The 21,312-nt window shown below is 33.6% G+C and overlaps 1 long non-coding RNA gene across 2 annotated transcripts in view; it reads right to left on the reverse strand.

Annotated features, from left to right (window-relative positions):
• Positions 1–21,312, reverse strand: part of LOC116563549 — a 270,800-nt gene that overhangs the window by 183,907 nt on the left and 65,581 nt on the right. Inside the window, exon 1 of one of the 2 annotated variants that reach the window (XR_004274448.1) lies at positions 6,868–7,016. The exons of the other annotated variant lie outside the window; for it this stretch is intronic. This is a non-coding gene — a long non-coding RNA (uncharacterized LOC116563549). Of the gene's footprint in view, positions 1–6,867; positions 7,017–21,312 lie in introns of those variants that run through there. 2 annotated transcript variants of the gene reach the window in all.

Below are 21,312 nucleotides of genomic sequence, written 5' to 3' on the forward strand. Positions count from 1 at the left end.
TTCAATTCTCTAGTCATAGCATCATCTTTCACTCAGAAATATGTACAAGTCAAATTGACATATTCTATTTTTTAAAATATTAACAAAGGGCCAGAACAGTCTCACACATTGTTCCATCACAGTTAAACTTGATCTTTTTTCCAAAATGATTATTGGGGAAACAAAAATAATGGTTTCCATGTCCAGGTTATGTTGCAAGTATAGATAGTAATTTTGATGACGACAGTTGTATGTCAACTAAACATGGGACCAAGATGATTAACACATTTTATTTTGATCATCAAGTATCAATCAAAAGACAATGACTGGCACTCATCAGTGACTAGTTCTGGATTTGAACTTGTGACCTGAAAGCAACAGGCTCTTTACTTGCTGGTCCTCACCCCATTCCCTAAAGTCATTCACTCCCCCAGTCTGGTATCCCCAGATTAATAATTGGACACGTAACAAAGCAACAGATGGCCTGTAGATTTCTAAAGATGTAATATTGAAATGGTTTGTCTTTTCTTTTTGGTCTTCCTTTGCCTTTCCAGTTTGACAGTTAAAAACAAAAACAAAAAACTTACAGCATCCTGTTTAGATGCTGCAAGTTGAAGTTTTGCACAATCAACCATCAAATATGTTTCAAATGGAGGAGAAATAAATCCTTGCTGGAGAGCCTTTGCAAAATGATGCAATCCCCAGAGAGTGAGAGCAGCACTCAGAGAAAGATGCTCAGTAAAGTAACTATCTCCTAACTGCAGGGGTGGCCTACCTCTTGTATAAATGTAAAGCTCCATGAAAGCTAAAAATAAAGGGAACATAGAAAAGTAATGTAATGTGTTCCCCATTTTGGGCTTCAGAAGTGCACTGGCAAGATTCCCCTTGGGATCACTCCACTTTGTAGTTTGTTTCTCTGTATGTCCTACATCATTACCTTCTTTCAGACACCTGAACAGTTCATGTTTCCTTAACTGGAGCTATGCCGTTGAGAGCAACCCCCAAAATCCTTCATTGCAAAGCAGGTCATTATATAGTAGATAGAAACCTTACGAGGAAAAATCCTATATCAACTGGTGGTATAATCCCCAAGGGGAAACAGACTTTAGTTGAACAATCAGAAACCTGGCTTGCTTTATGGTGTTTACACTGCTGCTTGCTAATGGATCGCCATAAAGGAAGCAAAAGGGCTCTTACACCATTGAGTAGGCTATCATGGGAGTCTTCTGAGTGTGCCTTTTTTATTTGCTGCAGTCAGGTTAATGAGCTCACCAGCCCACTTGATGTTGAGGACTTTGTAACAAAGCAATCTCTCATTAAATGCTGCCTGGCACCACTCTCTTGAAGCAAAGGGACATTCAGATTATTGAATGCCTTTGTACTCCTCATTCCTACCAGGCTATGGAGTCCAGCAGTGGCATCAGGCCCACACACTTCCTGGCAGGCATCCAGTCATCCGCCTGCCCTCTTCAAACTGCATGGGCATTTGCCAATCTAAGCAGCACTGGTAGGCAAACAAGCATGGCACACGACTCCTTTGGCGGAGAGCCAAATGTGCAGCTGAACAATCTAATTTGTTTCTACTGTAGAGGGAAACATTCTTCCCATTCTTTCCTATTCCGTCGAATTTACATGTAAAAGTTTTGTTTTGGTACAAAGGAATGTGCATTTATCTACATTTCCTTTCTGCTTTTACACCTTTTCACTCTCAACAGTGTAGGTCATGATTTTGTCTGTGGCTTTATTTTAAGTACCTCCTGGCTGACAGTTCTTCAATGAAATGACCCCAGAGTGTTATCAGCTAGCTAGCAGGTGTGTCTCTATTCAGAATCTTGTAGACAGAAGTGCATCCTGGGTAAAGAGCAATCTATGCACACAACCAGATCTTTTCAACATTACTCGTGAGATTTAATGGTTGGCTGTGCTAAAGAAGAAGAAAAAAAAAAAGCTAAAAAGATTTTTTTCAAGTTTGACTTTTTTAGATTGTTGATAATGCCCTGAGACATACTAAACTAAAATAGGATTACACAATTTTTAAAAAAATGTATTTCATTACATTTTAATAAACAATTGTATCTTGTTATTAGTAATTTATCTCTCTAAGCTATTAAATGGTTACTTTTAAAAACTTGAGGGCATATAGAACAGATGCTCAAAAATTAAGTGTAATTTTAGCCGTGATATCACATATGAGCAAAGATGAACATGTAGGGGTATTTTGAGATGAATTAAATAAAGCTATAGCCATAGTTATACACTGTTATTCTATTCAGTTTTCAAATAAAATCTGTACAAAATTCTTCTCACTATTTTAGGATGGCTCCTCAAAAAAAATTTTAATTATCATAATCTTAAAAAGTCAGAACATTTTAGAGATCTGCACATACTCAGAAAGATGCTTGCCTATCAAGTCTAGTGAAAACAGTCTACCTATATTCTTAAATTTATTAACAGGCTATGGAATGCAAATTCAAAACCACTCCCTGACAATGATTCAAATTTCAAACCAAACCAAATTAAAATTAAATATTAATATGTGGTTTAATACATATCAAACAGCTATGAGAAAGTCATCATAAAACTGGCATACTTTTCTCTCATGCTTTCTGAATACCAGAATGGGGGAGATAGTGATATAACAATACTAATTTAATTTTTTTTATGCTCAAATGCTAAACCATGTTTCCATTTATTTCATAAGATATGAAGTTTAAGGAATAGAAGTCTTGTGGAATACAAGCCTAGAGTCCTGTTCTATAGATTCTTCATACTGCTTATTGTATAGTTTATATCTACATGTTTACAGTTTGCTTAAATAATGTTAATTTAAGTTCTTCTAAATTTTGAAAAGTATTAGTTGTGTTCATGCAACTTGGTATCAAATCTAATGTTTGTTAATTTTTACATATTAAATTTTATAATAATTTTTCAAAATACTTTCAGATCACTGTACTACAGATTACTTTCATGTCTGGTTCTAGGTGTTGTCTGCTTAAATAATAAAGTAAATATTTATTTAAAAACAAATCTATCTTTTTCAATTCAGTCACTAATTTAAAACATCATTTGCAATCATCTTTATGAATTATCAATTAAGGAGGAATACTAAGCAGAAAAAGCATGTTAATAGTCTAGTATATCTGGCTTATTATTTTAAGAAGAGAGTAGATTTAGATAAAATTTATGTTGATCATCGTAATCTTTTCTAATGGAGGGGATGAAAGTATTTTAAAAATGCAAGCTACTGGCAACAACAATCAAAAAACCCAAGACGATAGTAAGAAATTAACTGGTACGTAGTACGGGCTTCTCCTACTACATGGGTGTTCTATACTGTTCTTAAGGATGCTTCAAACTGATGAATGTTTATCCTGTTTTCCAGGCATACATATTATATTCACATCTAAGTTTACTCTGGACATTTGAAGTCTTGGAAACAAGGCGTTCATGTACTCCTTTAGGTTAAGTGAGCTGACCACATATTTTTGTTAAATTGTAGACACAGTCTATAATAGCTTTCAAAGAAGTCTGTCTTGACTATTTGAAGTATGAAAATTCTTCGTTACAATGACCTGCGTAAGTTGCTATCATCTCTACTGGCACAAAATCTATGGAAAATTGAGAAGTGCCTCAATAATAGAACATTGTACTGTTATTAGTCTAATAAAGTCTGCAATTTCAGAGTATTGTTCAAGGAATAGATTCATTTTAAATATAACTATGCAACTATCTGAGAAAATTTCATTCAAAATGTTAAAATATGACTGATTACATGTGAAATATGATTAAAGAAAATTCATGTACATTCTTTGTCTATTTATTCTTTTCAAATATTATTGTCTTTATTACCTCAGCTGATTTTTAAAAATCTTACAGTATTATAATTTTATGATAGCCATCTTGTCTGACATATTCTTATTTATTCACTAAATTTGTGTTGCTAATGTAGTAAGTTAGATGATACCAAGAACTCTGTATGTGAACATGCATTTTAGGACATAGCCTACCCCATTAGATGCTGGACAATGTTTGTTCAATTTTTTTAAAAGGGTCACACTATAACAAAACTACATGTACATCAGCACATTTTATATGTATGCTAAAAAGGATTCTGCTATTAAAATAACAATTTATATCGAAAAACATCAGTACCAACTGAAGATGTTTAAAACTCAGAATCTTAGACTATCTTAAATGATTTGAATAAGCAGATTGGTTGGCCAAATTCTCTGCAAGTAGTCTTCAATTTTTTATCTGGCTATTTATAGAAAGCTGCAGAAACAGCTGAGCTGACTGAAGTGATGTCACATTTGCTGATGGAATGGTTTGTTCCAGAGCACGCTCGGAGGCTGCATGAGTCTTCTTAAGGTTTGGTACACAACCCTAAGCAGTGAGAAGGTGTAAACATGGGCATTTTTCAGCCCCACCAATCAATACTGCATTGATGACTTTCTACTGACCTTTAACCCCACAAGGAATACCAATAGCACCATACTGAATCTTCCCGTCTTAGAGGGCTGCCTGGCATAAGCTACCAATTTTACAATCGATCAAAAGTCATCTCTGTGAATAAAGCTTGAGATTTCAGGCAACAGCAAGCAATTTTTGAAAGGTCAGGGCTGGGTTTTTATTTGCTTGACCTGTGCTTTCAACTTGTATCATAGTTCTTTATAACCACTAAAAGTAGTAAGAAAATTTCAGATTTTTTCCTCGTGTATTTTTAGTAAGCCTTTGGGCATTTTCACTGTCCCTAAAAGAATATGGTTGCATGGCAACCTTCACAGTTGCTATGGAGACTCCATGTGTAAGCAGCTGCTGCAATCAGCATTAACTCCAGGCTTGCAGGTTTGTCATTCCAATACATAGGGAGGGGAAACAAATAGGACAGCACATTGCCGTAAAGGGGAAGTCACCTAGATAATGTCACTCACAAACATATGTTCCACAATTATTCTTTCCACTGTTTTATTGCTGCAATTATAGCTAAACTAAGATTACAAAATTATATGGTTTTAATTTGCCTCTATTGACTATGTTTCACTTCCATTAGAATTAAGTCTGAACTCATTTACGTAGAAAACCATTGGCTTTCGGGAAAAAAAATTTTTTTGCTCTCCCATTTAATGTCAACAGAATGAAAAAAAAATCAATGCCCATAGAAATCTTTGTATAAAACAAGCAACTTAGCCAAAATATAAATTAACCTAACATGCAAAATATGGTCTCATCCCAAAATTCCGTCTGTATTTCTAATATTTTCAGTTGTTTCAGGCAAGACCACAAAGATGGCTCTGATGACACTGATCCAAGTCTTTAAAATGTAAGCAGAAATGACTGTTAAGCCATATTAAGCCCCTATCCTTAACTCATCCTATCAAGCTTAAATACTGCAGCATGTGATCCCAATATCAAAGTCCTTAAGAAGAAAACTCAAGCACAGTGGTAGGAAAACTATTACAGACACTTTTTCTTTCAAACTAATTTTTTTCTAACCCTGGTGAGCGAAAATACTGCAAGAATCCTTGCCATCGCAATATCTGATAAATTTATTACATACATAAAAGACAGGATCTCTTAATGCACAGATAGAATATAATTAGCTTAGGAATCACTTGCAATGCAGCATTAGGTGCCCATGTTTTTGCAAATATAGGCTTAACATCCCCAAAATAATAGTCATTTACTTTTCTTATTCTAATATTCTAATTTCTTATTTGGAGATACAATACATCTTCATAGAAAGCCAGGATTATCACTAAAAATTAGTGCTTTATTTAAGGGCACTATAACCACTTTTTAATTTATATGATTAAAACTCACTGGCAAGCAAGCAAAGAAGCAGGTTTTATTATATTTAATCAGATTCTAGTGGCATTGCAGTACTTTTGCTCTACCGTATAGAATGGTCATCATCTTATTTGCAGCTTTGAGAGTTTTTAAAATAATTATGAATCCACAAAATAAAACATGTATCGAACTTATTTCTGTACTCACATAAATTACCAAAATACAGCTGTGTTAACACAGAACTTTATAAAATGTTAAGAAAGACATAGGTGGTGTCCAGTGTTTAAATCAACTGTCTGATTTTAATATTTATGTCAAAACTTATTCTTACTATTTTATTATATATCACTTATAGGCTTACATGCAGAAATGTCAGATAAAATATTTCTTGAATGAAATCCTAGTATACAAAAACTGTCTCTGTATAGAGATATACATGCAATATTAGTGGCATTATCCTTATATTGGTAGAATAGCACATGATAATAAAACATAATTGCCCATTCTAAAAAGCCTTACTTAGACATATTTAAAAGGTGAAATTTAACAATAGCTAAAAGGTACACATTAATATGTTCATGATTAAACTAAAACACACAAAAATTTCAGAAAATTGTAATTACCATTTTAATGGATCTTTAAGTAGATACCTAATTGCACAATTCACAGATCCTTTTTAAAAGAACCAAATGTTGAGTTAGCCAATGTTAGGATAATTTTGTTAATTTCATGTTTTCATCTTTCACCTTTTAGCATATATTAAAGCAAACATTCATTTTTTAATTGCAGTATAATATAAGAAATATGCATTTGCTGCAGACCTTGTTCACCACCATTTGGATAAAAGCATATTTACGTTTAGAGTATAAAGATACAGTCTAGAAACCCTGAAAATGAAAGCTCCGATAGACCCTTAAACATAGCAGCATTAGCAAGTGCTGCTGTAATACACAAATCCAGATAACATTAAATGACCTATTTTTAAAGCCTGTCGAAGAAAAGTGACATCAAGGAATTGAATTCTTTGCCCTTTACTCTAATAGTTCCTTGTCATGCAATCTTCCAATCGGAAAGGGTGATCACCACAAAACAAATCCCAACCTGATACATACACCAGGGGCATCTTCTGCAATCCTGTAGACTGGTATTTTAGGGCCTATTTATTGCAGTTTACAGAGAACTCACAATGAAGTAAATGCAAATTTACTTACCGGGATTTAAAACCAGAACTTTTAGATAATATGAAATGTAAAATCATATTGGATTATTTAAATATTGATTATTTCTCAATACATTTTATATCAATCTGGAAGATACTACATTTCAATTTGTATAATGAAGATACTTTAACAACAAACATTTTAGTTTGCAGAATTTTAAAGTAAGAATAATATTTATATTTGCCATTGCTAAACTAACCAAAGCATTAGAGTTTTTGAGTTCTGTAAGAATATTTCCCCATTAATACAGCAAAGGATACTCCTATAGTTGGAACTACAAGCTACACTTCAAAATGGTTTTCTGATGAACAAGCCATAAGTGCTATTTTCTGTAAAAGTGACATGAATCCATAAAGCAATTATTTGGATAATTTGAGCACTAAACCCCGTGACTGTGAATGAGGAGGTTTTATTTGGCTTGAGTAATAGGAATTAGCTGTGTACATTGAGTACAGTATGCCAATTTCAACTAAATCATTTTTATAGTTCACTAATGTAAGGAATAAATGTAACCTTTTTCCAACTTGTTCAAAACACTTCAAAGCTATAGGAAATTTGAAACAGCATAGCAACATTCTCATGTCCTTCATTTAATTTAACAGTTGTTAACATTTTTGCCGCATTTGTTTTCTCTCTCTCAGTCCAAAATTGTTGAATATTGGCAAAATCATGTTTCAACCTAAAACATATTTTCTTACATGGAACCATTTGAACTCAAGTTACAAGCATCATGACATTTCACCCCTATGCACTTTAGCATGTGCCTCCAAAGATCCAGGGCATTCTGCTACATAAACTGCAATATCATTATCACACACAATAAATTTAATATAGTTGCAATAGTATTCTCTATTGTAAAGTCCATATGTAAAATTTCTCCAGTTCTCCTGATAACGTCTTTTATAACTTATTTGAGAGGGAAGATTCTGAATCCAATGAAAGGTTATATACCACACATTGCATTTAGCTATATGTCTTTTTCTTCACCTTTTATCTAGAACAATTCCTCAGCATGTGTCTCCTATGCATTGAAATTTTTGAAGAACCCATAACAATTGTTCAAATGTCCCACAATGTAAATTTCTTCCAATTGTTTTTTTTAACAATTAAACTTAGGTTAAACATATTTGGCAAGAGCACTACAAAGGCAAAAGATAATGTAATGTATGGCCATGAAAGATTGCCTTCTGATAAAGAACTGTACCCAGCCTCTGTCCCTGGAGTGTTCATTTTTCTATTAATAATTTGAATAAATTGCTAGGAAAGCACAGTCATTTGCTACTGTCACTGAAAATATGAAATCTTACAATTCATTTAAAATAATTTGGTTTATTATACTTTGGACCTGGATCCCTTAGCCATTTCACTTGTGTGACTTATAATGAAAATTTGGGTTATCTGAATACTTTGTGATTAAATTTCCTCCCCCCACTCACCGGCTCCTGACAGCTGATAGAATGACCAGACAAAAACTAAGGAGATTCACAGCACCTTTGTCCTCAAAAGCTAATACAGCGAATGTTTTTCTCCAAACATTATTAAAGTTTATTTAATACTATTATTAAATTATGGAATTAAAAAAATTAATGCAAACAATTTTGTTTAGTTTCCAGTCTCTGGAATAGACTAGGAGATCTTTTTTTTTTTTTAAGATAATTTTAATTTTCTGCTTTTTTTTTTTTTTCTGGATGTTCCAAAGATGCAGTGGTGATATAATAAATATGCTGAAGTGTTTCGCATAAAATAAACAAACTTCAAAAATTCTCAGGAACATCCACAATCTACCTATTCTCAGTCCTCCTGGCAATTTATATGTGCAAATCAAGTTCTGTCTTTTTTTAGAACAAAAATCAAGAGAGGATCCTTAATACTTCCTTTCTAATCCCATTCGTCATACATTATCTAGTGCTTAGTTCTGATTTGTAAATAGAAGACTACATTTGAAACACTTATGCTCAACAGGCCACTTATTGAATAAAATACGTGGATTCTGCATCCTGTTTAAAGCCTTTCTATGAAATGTAAAATAATATGCATTTATCACTTGTCAACTCATCTAGTGTGGAGCTACCCCAAATCCCATTAAATTCATTTGCTTTTTAAGCATTTTAGAAATTTTTGTTCTATTACAACTCATGAGCTTGGAATCTTTTATGTCAGGATGCTTTGTAAACTTTAAATCTTTATCCAAATGCTGGGATAAAGAGGGTGAGTGTATTCAAATGAACATAGTTTTAAAATTCCATCTCACATTTATTGGTTGCATTACTTTTGGCAAATCACTTAACCTCTCTGAGCCTTAATTTCTCTTATAAAATAAAGATGTACATATTTAGAATTTAGGAGTGAATGTATGAAAAGTACACAACTCAGAGAAAGTACTCAGTAGGATGCAACTATTTGTAATCTTTCAAAAATCATGACCACAGTCTAAATTTCATATGCTAAGCTACTAATAATAGACTTGTTCAAATAGGTATGTAGCACATATATATATATACTGTAACCTTTCCTAACTAGCCTTCTTAGAAACCTATGGCTAATTTAGACACATATGTGTACACACAATTATACATACTGTGTATCAACGGGAAAATTTGCTGTAACTAAAGTTCTCCAATAATATAAGGAATGCAACTGACCTCAGGAAGAAAAAAATAGCCATTTACTTTGTTTCTCAGAATTCTGACATGCCTTTATTTGATGACCTATGAAAGAAATACAGGATGAAAAGCTAGAAAATGAAAGCTCTGCTTCTGTCCTACAGCCCTGAATTTTGCCCAAAATCACATGTACAACTTACCCTCTTAATATGCATATCCAACCCAAAAGAGGAATTATCTAGAACATGGTGAAAGCCACTGTTAATTCTGCATAAGCAGTGCAAAGCAGCAATCAATACTAATGTGTAAGTAGGGCCTTCCTGAATTCAGTTAATGTGTTTTGTTGTTGCTGTTCTGTATCCTCATTTTTAATTCAATTTTTAGTTTTACCTGCAACATTCAAAATAGTCAGCCGGTATGTTTTTTCCTTCTAATCTGGCTTAATATTTTTCCTTTAAAAATAAGCCATAAGATTTTTTACCATAGAGGAAATAAATGTTTTTAAACGTTCCTTTTTCAACAGATTTATGTTATAATGAATACAAATAGTAGCAGTAGGAAAGTAAGGACACCTTACCTCGTGCAGCCTATGTAGTAAATATATGTTTCAAAGGAAGAAGGGAGGGAAGAAAGAAGGAAGGAAGGGAGGAAGGGAGGAAGGGAGGAGGGGGCGGGAGGAAGGAAGGAAGGAAGGAAGGAAGGAAGGAAGGTAGGAAGGAGGGAAGGGAGTCGCTTCTCGGCCTTTTGGCTAAGATCAAGTGTGGAAGGAAGGAAGGAAAAGAAAAATTACAGCAATTTTTGAATGAAACAAACTTTCTGTGAGTGTTTAACTGCCATTTCCATACATCCCCTACAGCCAACTCTGAAATACAAATTTATAATAAAATTAAAATACAGAGTATTCTTACACAGAAAAATTCAAAATGTATGTCTTTTTAAATAATTTTTTAAATCAAAAGCTAATCCACTACAAGAACAAGGCTCTGTTCTCTGACTGTAAACTTATGAATCTCACTACTTCATATTTGGAAAGAAAATGGTTTAGCTGATAGCCCTCCTTTATTATCCTTAATGTCAAACCTGCTAAACTTCCTACTGAGTGCAATTATATAAATTAAATAATTTTAGTATAATTTTTTGCAATAGGAAAACATAAACCAATTAAAAATAGTGCTAAGTTACAATAGAGCAAAGTTTCTGTACTTTGTGGCAAAATGCAGAGTATTATGTGTTAGATTATTAAAACAAAATATTTATAGCTGTGAAGAAGCAAGTGTTTAAAAGCTGCCAGTTTTTTCTCAAACAAATGATAAAATCATTGTCTATAGTCAATATCACTCTAAGGTCTAAGTGAAGATTATTATGACTCACAGTATATATTCCAACCAAACATTATTAAAATGGTCTCTGTGAGAGTGATTATACAAAATACAAATTTATTGTTTAAAACTACATTAATAGCATTAAACTATAATAATAATTACACTTAAAAATACAATTATTTATTCTGATGCTCAACTCAATGGCCTTATCAAATTCTAGTTTTTTTCTTAATAAGTAGGCTTGAACTAGAGATAATTCATGTGATTTAAAAATAATTTTTTAAACCTGAGCATCCTAAAGTAAGTACATAAAAGGATTTTTTTTAAACACTTTTTCTCCTCTAACCTCTTTATCCACTTAATTTTTCCAAGATGGAGAGAAAAAATGTTTACATTATTATCTACTATGACCATAAAAATTCACCAACTTGTAGTCTATTGAAATGGCATGGTTTTCTATTATTGTAATATTTTGTCGCTTTGTGTTTGAAAGAATAAATCCCCTCTGGTCCTAAAGACTATAACGCCCACACTCATTTGTGAAAAATTTCCTTATTACAGAGCCTGGTGCAAATTGAACAGAGGTGAATACTGACCCAAACCCATCAAAATTTTCATGGAAAGCAGATAATCAGATTCCAGGCTACTTTTTGTGGTGCTTTCATGGAAATTCCTTTCAACAAAAAGTGATATAAAAACGGTATTCACACAGCAAGGATAAGAACAGCAACTAAAGGTTTGAAAAGCCCACCAGGAGAGAAAATTCAACTCACTTGTAATAAATCAACTGCTATATATTTTTCTATGTTTAGTACCCAAAAAGAAGATGATATAAATCCATTTTCTGTTCAGATTCTTTTTAATTCTACAGATAAAAACTATCCTACTGTTTCCAAATGCTGTTTTATTCTAATGGTAAAAATAGCCACCAAAAAGATGAGGTTTCACTAGGAATCTCTTACCAAGTACACATTATTACAAAGTATAGAATATATCCATATGCTTTTTTAAAGTAACTAATTGCTAACTTAGTTGTTTTAAACATGAAATATTTTCATACTATTAGTTACGTTATCAATATTCCCTCAATAAAGTAAAACATCAAGTACCAAAATAGCATCAAAGAATTCCACAGTTACACAAATTTTTATGCACATGCCACTGTTAAAGCAATATAGCTCTCATAATGAACACCAACACACTGAGTTTGTTTGGCCAACTACTCACCTGCCTAGTTTCAAGTTCTTACTTCTTAAAAGCATGATACAGATTAATCATGCACTCAGTAAAATACCACAAAGAAAGAGGCTTTTGACAGACTAATCAAATTGACTCATAATAATCCTTCTATTTGGGAAGATGGCAAAATTATGATAAAAGATCTTAAAACAAAATTCTGATATTAAATGGTATCTTCTACTTGCATTAATTGCTCTAAACAGAAACTTTAAAAAGAAATGAAATTATATCATCCATCCAATCTTCCATAGCTGTCAAAGTATTACTCTATTTTGTAGCTTGCCTTTTTTCTTCAATATTTTTAAATACTTATTCAAAACATTTAACTAACAAAATATATTATCTTAATAGTCTTATTTTATTTATTATTTTGAAAAAAGAATGACCCATATTGAGGCTTCAGAAATTATTTTGAAAAATATAACATTACAGAAATCTTACAAAATATATATTTTACTTGAGGTGTCGGCTGTAATACTTGTGAAGTTAGTTCTCTAATATGGGAATTCCTTCTTTTAGCAAGAGTAACAGCCATTCTGCTTTTACTCTCTTGCGCACTCACTCTCACTTCATTCACAAATATATTTATCATTTCTGAATGGCAAAGGTGTGCTTTTGAATTTTTGCAGAATCTCAATAAAAATTAAAAGCTATTAATGTAAAAGTCAAATTCTTACTTTAATGTTTTTAAAGACTTTCTGATAATCTAAACTTAGAACTCCTAACATTAACCAGTATTTACCTTCTAATTCTTAACTACTTACAGACTTTAATCCATTTTTAAAAGTTAAATGATTATGTCACTATTTTAGATTATCCCAAATCATAATTATTAATAGCCAGGTTTTACTTTATTCTTATAATATGCCTTATCAGCTAGCTGCAGCTGTTTTTCAAAATTGAAAGAAAATACTGATTATTCATTATAGCATTGTATCTCACACATATACATGACCTTTCTATCATTCTGACTGTGTTAAAGTAGATTTTGTTTTTCAATGTAAGTTTAAATGTATGTACTCTAAGAGTTATGGTAAAAAAAAGTTATCATATAATATTATGGCATTTTAACAATTCCCTAACTTTAAAGTTAAATCTCCCTCGGTCGATGTTTGTAAATTGATTTTTAGTACTTTTAAAGAGCAGAGCAGAAGGCAATTGGAAAATTGAAAATATGAGACAAAACTTTAAAGTAAGTTAGGTTAGAAAGAATGTGTTGTGTTGTGTTGAATGTCTTGAACCATGTTCCTTATTGACCATGAACATTAGGTATCTTTCTTTCCTGGTGTGTCAGCAAAGCCACACACATTCTTTCTTGCTACAAATCTGTAAATCTGGAAAGAAGTAAAGAACATGAATAGAAAATCTCTTTATAGAATAAAAAAGCCTGCGGTGTTATTAAGGAGAACTGTAAGCCCTATTCTATTCATAGTAATTACTGGATCAGATCAGGTTAATGTGGGGACCTCGGTCAATAAAGTACTGTGGGTTCACCGCTTTAATCTCTTTCAGTCCTATAGTCTGCAGTGTTAACTGCTCTGCTTGACTCACCAAATCACTATAGGTAACATGGATGCCACGGGAATTTTTGGCATAGAGGAAATTTATATATTCAGTCAATCACAAGTTTCAGAAGATGAAAAAAAAAAACTAATTTCTCAGAGCAATTTGACAAGTTTTTTCTCTTTCAACTCAAATAATACAGGTCAAATTTCATTTCAAGGTAATGCCACTTTTAGTCTTCTTTTCACAATAAAATCTGTTTTCTTATTAAATTTTTCGTCTACCCATTATTCACAGAAGATATTACACAATCTTGATAAACATATAAATGAGAACTAAAATAGATTAGAATTTGGCCTCGTGCACCTTGAGATAATCCTTTTTGTTTTTTTCCTGCAATTTTCTCTAACATTGCTGTATCGGATGAATAACCAAAAATTTAAAACTTGATATCTCATGCATGCCTAGAAATAAATTGGTAGGGTTTTCTTTTGCAAGTTTTTTCAAGTTATATTTCTTTCCCGAAATTGTAAAAAATTTCTGCCAATAAAGAAGTCGAAACCTTTTGTTATAAAGTATTTAAAATTATGATTTGTTAGGGTTATGACATTTGGTGGTTTTTTTCCATTTTTAAAATGGTTTTGGGGGCTTGGCACCAAGAACATCTTACTCTTGAAAAAAATTAAAGGATTTTATGCTAAATGTACAGTTCTTTAAACACTTGTTTCATTGCACAGTGATCCACGTAATGCACATTTAAAAATTTAAAGACACCAAATTTTGAAAATGTAGTTGATCCTTTGATTTTAGTGTAGCTATGAATGAAATATACATTGTAGTAATACTCATCCTAGGTCAGTAGTCTTTAATGATTCTTTTTCAGGGTTTTGGTAACTCCTTTTGCTACTGTTTCCATCTTAAATTATCAGTTACTGTAAAACAGCTTATATTAAAAACATGTAAGTACTAGATCTTGGGATTAACCTATATGAAAGGTAAAGTAACCTTGAAAGGTAATCTTTAAAATAACCTTGAAAAGGAAAGGCAAGAGAGTAGGTACACATGTAATTCTATCAACTGCTGCACCCTGGCTCGTGTGTATATCACACTTTTCTCTATCTCTCCCTTCAACTAAGAAGAGTGTTGATGAACAAAACAGAGAACCACAATGAATGAAGGTTTGTCAAAAATATCCCAAGAGGGTATTAAGGTATTGTTGTTAGAATGAAATAGCCCACTCTGGACCCTGGTCATTTATGTTTTCACTACTCAATCACTTAGCTTTTTTACAGATTGCTAGATAATTATGTCCAATATGTGTATATAAGTACTTATGACACCAGTATTAAATAGACACCCCACTTGTCTTCTCCTCCATGCTAATAAGCAGCACCTCGAAGGTAGACACTGTGGTCTCTTTCTCTTGAGAGTTATTGGGTACTTCTGATTTGAATAATAGTTACTATACTCTATGAATTTCTACTCAACATTTAAAGAGGTAACTTTTTTGTGAATTTTGAATGTTTATCATTCAATATGAGTAATTTAACTGATGAGCGTAAAATAGCGTAGTGAAAGTATAAATTACTTTTTTCTAAATTTATGAAACTTTTTGGAAGAACTGACCATTTGATATAACAACAACAAAAATAGTGTATTTTAAAGCAAAGATCATCCCAAGAAAGTTTTTAAAGATGAGTAACAAAAAAAAAAGAGAAAAACCCACAAACATACCAAATATGCTAGTACTTAAATGATGTGAACTCTGGTAAGCGCCAGTATGCAATATGGCAAAAACGAATCAATCAGTTCAGCTTAGTTCAGCCTCTGCAACTGGCCATCTGGCACAAAATCAACCGAATGTATCCCTGCATATTCATCTTCATTTTCACAAATGCTCAAGAGAATGTCATTCTAGGGCAAAATAAAATTAAATCACCATAATTTTTAAGACATCTTTCCTTTCATAACCTCTTGAGAATACTGTGTTTATATGTGAATACTTATTGCTATAGAGTTGTTGTGTAATTTTTAGTTGAACATATTCTTTCTTTTCAAAAAGTTAAAAATATAACATTTAATTATAAAACATTCAATTTTTCAAGTAAAATTATTTTAGAAGAGAGAAATTTCTATAAATAGGTCAGTGTAATTTTAGTTGAGTCAAGAGCAGATCAACAGACCTTAGTTACTCTCACAGACCATAATTTCAGAATTCAACCAATCTTAAACGAAGTTGGCCTAACATGATTTGTTACGTTTCAACATGATCAAAATGCATTATCCCACATTTCAATTTCTATTTACATAAGATCAGAAACTAAAATTTCAGTTGATCAAATGAAGTTTTACATAATAATCATATTACAACATAAAATTAATCAACCAAACACTTTCTGAACAGATAAGGCTAGGTGCTACATACTGCATCATTTTTGTAATAATTTTGTAATTCTATTAAATGTTTGTTTTTCAAATGGAAACTAGCAAACAGTTTGCATTTGGACTCTTTGGTAACTTTGAATTAAAATAGTAGAGTAAATCTCATACTCTATTTTTAAGTGTAATACTGAGTAAAGTACTAGATCAATTTTATTAATGAATTCAATCATTTAATTTTTTCTTAGAATGATTTGTTTACAGTAAATGAAGTTTAACACATCAAAAGCACACTAAATAAGTCAAAGTTTTAAGTAACTTTGTTTCCCAAATTATGTTTGTAAATATAACAGACCTATACAAAACATTTAATTTTAAAAAGATAGTATTTAAATTCGACTGACTATAATTTTGTTCATTAAAATAAAACATGCGGAAAGTAACTTTCAAAGGATGGGAGGTAATAGATTTCTTCTTTGTGCTTTGCTCTTTTTTACATTGTACAAGAGTTTAAGTTGAAGATAATTCATTCTGTATTTGAGAAAAGAAATTTGTTAGCAAATAATATCTGAACTCAGTGTATTAATAGACAATTTTTTGAGAATTATATACTGATTTACATCAGTCAGGGTACTTGTTTCAATTTTTTAATCCTATACTCTCTTTTGTTTCAAAGGTACCTTGGCAATGTTTCCTTAAACAATTTCAGAGCAGAGCCAGCTAATGGCTTAGAATTGTTTCTATAGATCTTGGTTTTCCTATCTGTGTGTGTGTGTGGCCTTCAAGAGATGTTACAATTTGCTGTTTTATAAATTGATTCTCAGTTTGAAAGCATTTTTTGTGATTAAAACACACATGCAAAGGGGGGACTCTTTCCAGGCAAAATGCGCCATCATGCTGAATGGACAAAAACTTGGAACTACAATCACTATTAAGAATCCTGGACTCATCATCCTCAATCTGCTCACGTTGGAAAAAATCAGAGTCAAGTTTATTGCGGCTCATTTTTCTGTTACATCATCTCTTTAGAAATATTGCCAAGTACATGCAAACATAAAATAAAACAAAATTGGCTATGAAAGATTTTTCATTTATCTAGTTGTGAATCACTGTGCCCATATTAATGGAATCTTTTTAAGTCTTGAAATTTTGAGTTCATAAACCTTACAGATTTTAGTCTCTGAACATTAAGTTTTTATCCTAGCAAAATTCATTAAATATTGATGAATGGCTTACATGTATGTATTTTATTTATATTTCTTTTAAACAACATAAACATACATTCTCTGACTTAATCTTCATTATAACTTGCAAAAGGGTAAGTGCCTTTCTCCTCATTTAAAAAGCAAAAAAATAGTCACATAAGTTACCCAGCTTGCTCAAAGTTATCTTCTAGTTAGTGGGGAGCTCAGTTTACAATGGGCATATCAAGACTATCAGCGTCTCCATTGTACCACCCTCCTGAGTGCTTCTACGAGGTCAACCCTGCAGATGAGCTTATTAAGTCCCCATGCCCTTGGTTATCCACCAGCTTTCTCTGTGAATCTCTGAGCTGGCTATAGCATGAATGAACTATCATCCAGAGTCCTCTTCTCATTCAATTAACAAGACAACCACTTCCAGTCTTTTATAAGCAACGTTTTTGAAAAAGTTTAAAAATACTACCTTCTTTCTCTAGTCCAGTCACTGCTCATGCCTCTCAGTCTGGCATTGGTCTGCAATCCTAGCCTGGTGGAGCCACCCTCTTCCCTGAGTTCTTTCAGCATCATAAGTACACCTTTTCAGGACACATCTGTGTCCCTCGCCAGACTGAACTCTTTAAGATATGGATCCCACCCTCCTAACTTCTTCGTTCACCACACCTAGCGTAGCGCCTAGCCCATTACACACTTTAACAAATATTTGTTGAATAAAGGAGTGAGTAAGAGCATTGCAGTAAGCTGAAAACGACATTATTTTAAGAAAGGAACTGACTTGGTAAAATAGCTTAATAAAGTGAGGTAAAAGTGAGACCTGAATGTGTGGCTTACACAGCAAAAGCCAAGGCAACAAGTTTAGAGAATGGCCCAAGATGAGGAGAAACTTGGCTTTTACAAGAGAAACGGAGAAAGAGCAAGTACAGGTATTGATCGACTTACGACCTATGCAACTTACGACCATTCGACTTTACGACCACAATCGCTAGCCACGACTTCTCCGCGTCTGGCAGCGCAAACTTTGCCCAGCTGGGCGTATGACAGTGCAGACCAGCTTCCGGCAGTACTACCATCTCTGCGTGCACATAGCCTACTCAACTTACGACCAAATCGTGTTACGACCGGTCTGTCTAAACCAATCGTGGTCGTAAGTCGAGCACTCGCTGTAGAAGAAAGGAGCGTAGAAGGGTCAGTGAAGGTTGCCATTGACGTGGGCCTACTAGCGACCCCTGCTGGTGGCAGGTTCCATGGGAAGCTGTTTGAACTGCTAGAACCTAAAACCCTCCATCTCTCGCACTGAACCCTCCTACCCCATGTTTCAGTAAACTTTCCCATAGTCACCATTATTATATATAAGGCTCTTTGAAATGGCAAAAGGATCTGAGCTTCTTATATGGGCTTACTTAATACAGAAAAGAGCTAATAGTCACAAGAACTGGGGATAAAGTACTCATGAGAGCAAAAACCTACCAGAAATTTAATAGAAATTTCAGCTCAACTTTGAATTTCTAGTAACACACACATATGGGTTTAAGCCAATCTTAGATAGATGTTAAGATTAGAAACCGTAGCTGACATACAGGTTTCATAATAAATGAATGAACAAAGTCAGTCAATATAAATAGAAAGGAAGGAATTTAATTTGTTATTCACACAAACATTTATTCATTCAGTAAACTTTTGAAGAAGTTCAGGACCTACTGCCCCAAAACATGACTCCTTGGCATTTAAGAAGATAGCAGAAGCAGAAAGTTCTCTCTGCCCTTTTCCATGCCCTTCTCCCCTAAAGCAGGGCACAGATTCTCTGATCTTCCTCTAGAGCTGGTCAAAAATCTTTCATTTCAGAGGTGCCCACCCTGTACCTGGAGAAAAGGAGCTTCTTATCTCTGAAACAGAGACACAGAGAAGCATCTGAACAATCAGGCCTTGCCAAGTTTCCCCCAGTTTATTACCATTGCATAATACCCTTTGTCTTCTAATTATACTTCTGCCTGACTGTCAATAAAAATACACAGTTTTCCCTGTTTCTTTGGATCTTCATTTCTGAAGACTCCTGTGTCAGGTAAAACCTATTAAATAAATTTGTATTTTTTTTCTTGTTCACCGTTCTTTCATTGTCAGTGTCTCAGACACAAACCATGCATTGGGTGAGTAATCTTTTCTCCCCTACACTTTCAATAAGCCTCAGTATATTCTAGTAGATAGAAATATAGCTGCAAAAAAACATGGCTCACTCCATAAAATCTGGCAGTATAGGGGTAATATAGATGAGCTCTGATAGAAGCTGCAATGGGTGAAAGAACAGGATGTTATGGAAGCATATAAGAATAGAACCTGAATCTGACTCAAGTTATTAGGAAAGTCTTTTTTGTAAATGACGTCTAAGCTGAAAACTAAAAGCTCAAGTCAAGGGATTAGTAAAATATTCCAGGCAGAGGAAACAGCATATGTGAAGTCCCAGAAATGAGAGGGAACCTGGTATGTTGAGGCTTCAGAAGTAGGGCTGCAAGGCTGGAGCCTAGAGAGAGAGCTCAAGTTGATGAGAGATGAAATTGGAGTGATAAGCAAGGGATAAACGGTGAAGGACTCATAAGCTGTGTTAAAGAGCATGAGCTTTATTCTAAAGGCAATGTGGAGTCACTAAAATGTTTTAACTTGGCTGAGAAATATTACTCTGGCTGCAGTGTAGAGATGGGATTAGAGGGAGGCAAACTGGAGGTGAGTAATTCAGTTGGATTAGTCATCCAAGTGAGAGAGAGAGAGAGAGTATCGAGTGAAGGAGGAAAGGAATGATGTGCGCTGAGATAATCTGAATGATTTGAGGGATATTTGGAGGCAATATCCATAGTACTGGATGACTGACTGAATGTGTACATGGGAATGGTGAAAGAAGAGTCCAAAATGATGCACAAGGCTAGAAACTGTGCTGTGCTTCACTGCTAGAAATCCCAGGAAAAGAAGCACATTGGGCGGTGGGGGGAAATCATTATTTTTTTGAAGATACATTAAGTTTGATGTTTATATGAGAAATGCAAATGGAGATCTCCAGAAGACAGCTGGGTACAAATGGAAACTCAGAGGAGAGATCCAGATATAGATTTATATTCAGATATAGGTATGTATATAAATTATATTATAGGCAAAGAGTTATAAGCAAGTAAATAGTGCTTCAAGGCTAAACAGTGAATAAGATCATTAAGGGAACATGATACAGTGAGTAAAAGACAGGGCCTTGGCCTCACCTCTGAGGAAAACACTTAAGGGAAAGGCAGAGGAAATGGAGGTAGCAAACCAGTCTAATTCAAAAATCCAAAGAGGTCAGAGGAAAATCAGAAGAGAGAATTGTCCAGGGAGCCAAGAGAAAAGTTTTTTAAGAAAAAAGAAGTGATCTACAATTCCAAACGTCACTCAGAGATCAATAACATTAACCCTGAATGGTATCCACAGGGTTTTTCTACAAAGAAGGCATTACTGGCTTTTCTGAAGGAGTTTCAATGGCAGAGTTAGATTGGAAAACAATTCAGCATATTGAAGAGTGAAAGGAAGACGAAGGTCCCAAAATAACAGGAGTACATGACATTTAAAGGATGCTCAGCTATGATAAGGAAAGCATAAGCTAGAAAGATTGTAAAGATTTTTAATATATGAGAGATTTTAACCTGTTAATGCTAACAGAAGAAGCTAGTAGAGAAGGAAGATGGAAGAGATATTATTAATAATACAGAGATCCTCCTGTTTAGGTAACAAAAACACAAAAACAGGGAAAAGAGGAACTCAGAAAAGAGAAAGACCTTATATAGTAACAAAAGCTGAGGGTTGGGGGAAGAGAATGAGGACATTCTTGCCCAAAGACTTCTAATTTTTCTATGGGACAAGAACCAGTGATCATCTGCTGAGGTGAGGGATGGCAGGGAAGAGGACATAATGAGGATTTTTTAAACCCCACCAATTTTAAAGAATGCTAACATGAAGCAACATTGGTGGAGAGAGTAAACACTGACTGAAGAAAGATGGGAATACTCCTCAGTGTAAAGGTGAAGGTGGGGGTGGAGACAACAAATTTGTATGTTACTGTATCTAATTC

The sequence above is a fragment of the Sapajus apella genome, unplaced genomic scaffold, assembly GCF_009761245.1.
Source record: "Sapajus apella isolate SASKATOON/1434 unplaced genomic scaffold, GSC_monkey_1.0 scaffold35, whole genome shotgun sequence".
Taxonomy (NCBI): Eukaryota; Metazoa; Chordata; class Mammalia; order Primates; family Cebidae; genus Sapajus; species Sapajus apella.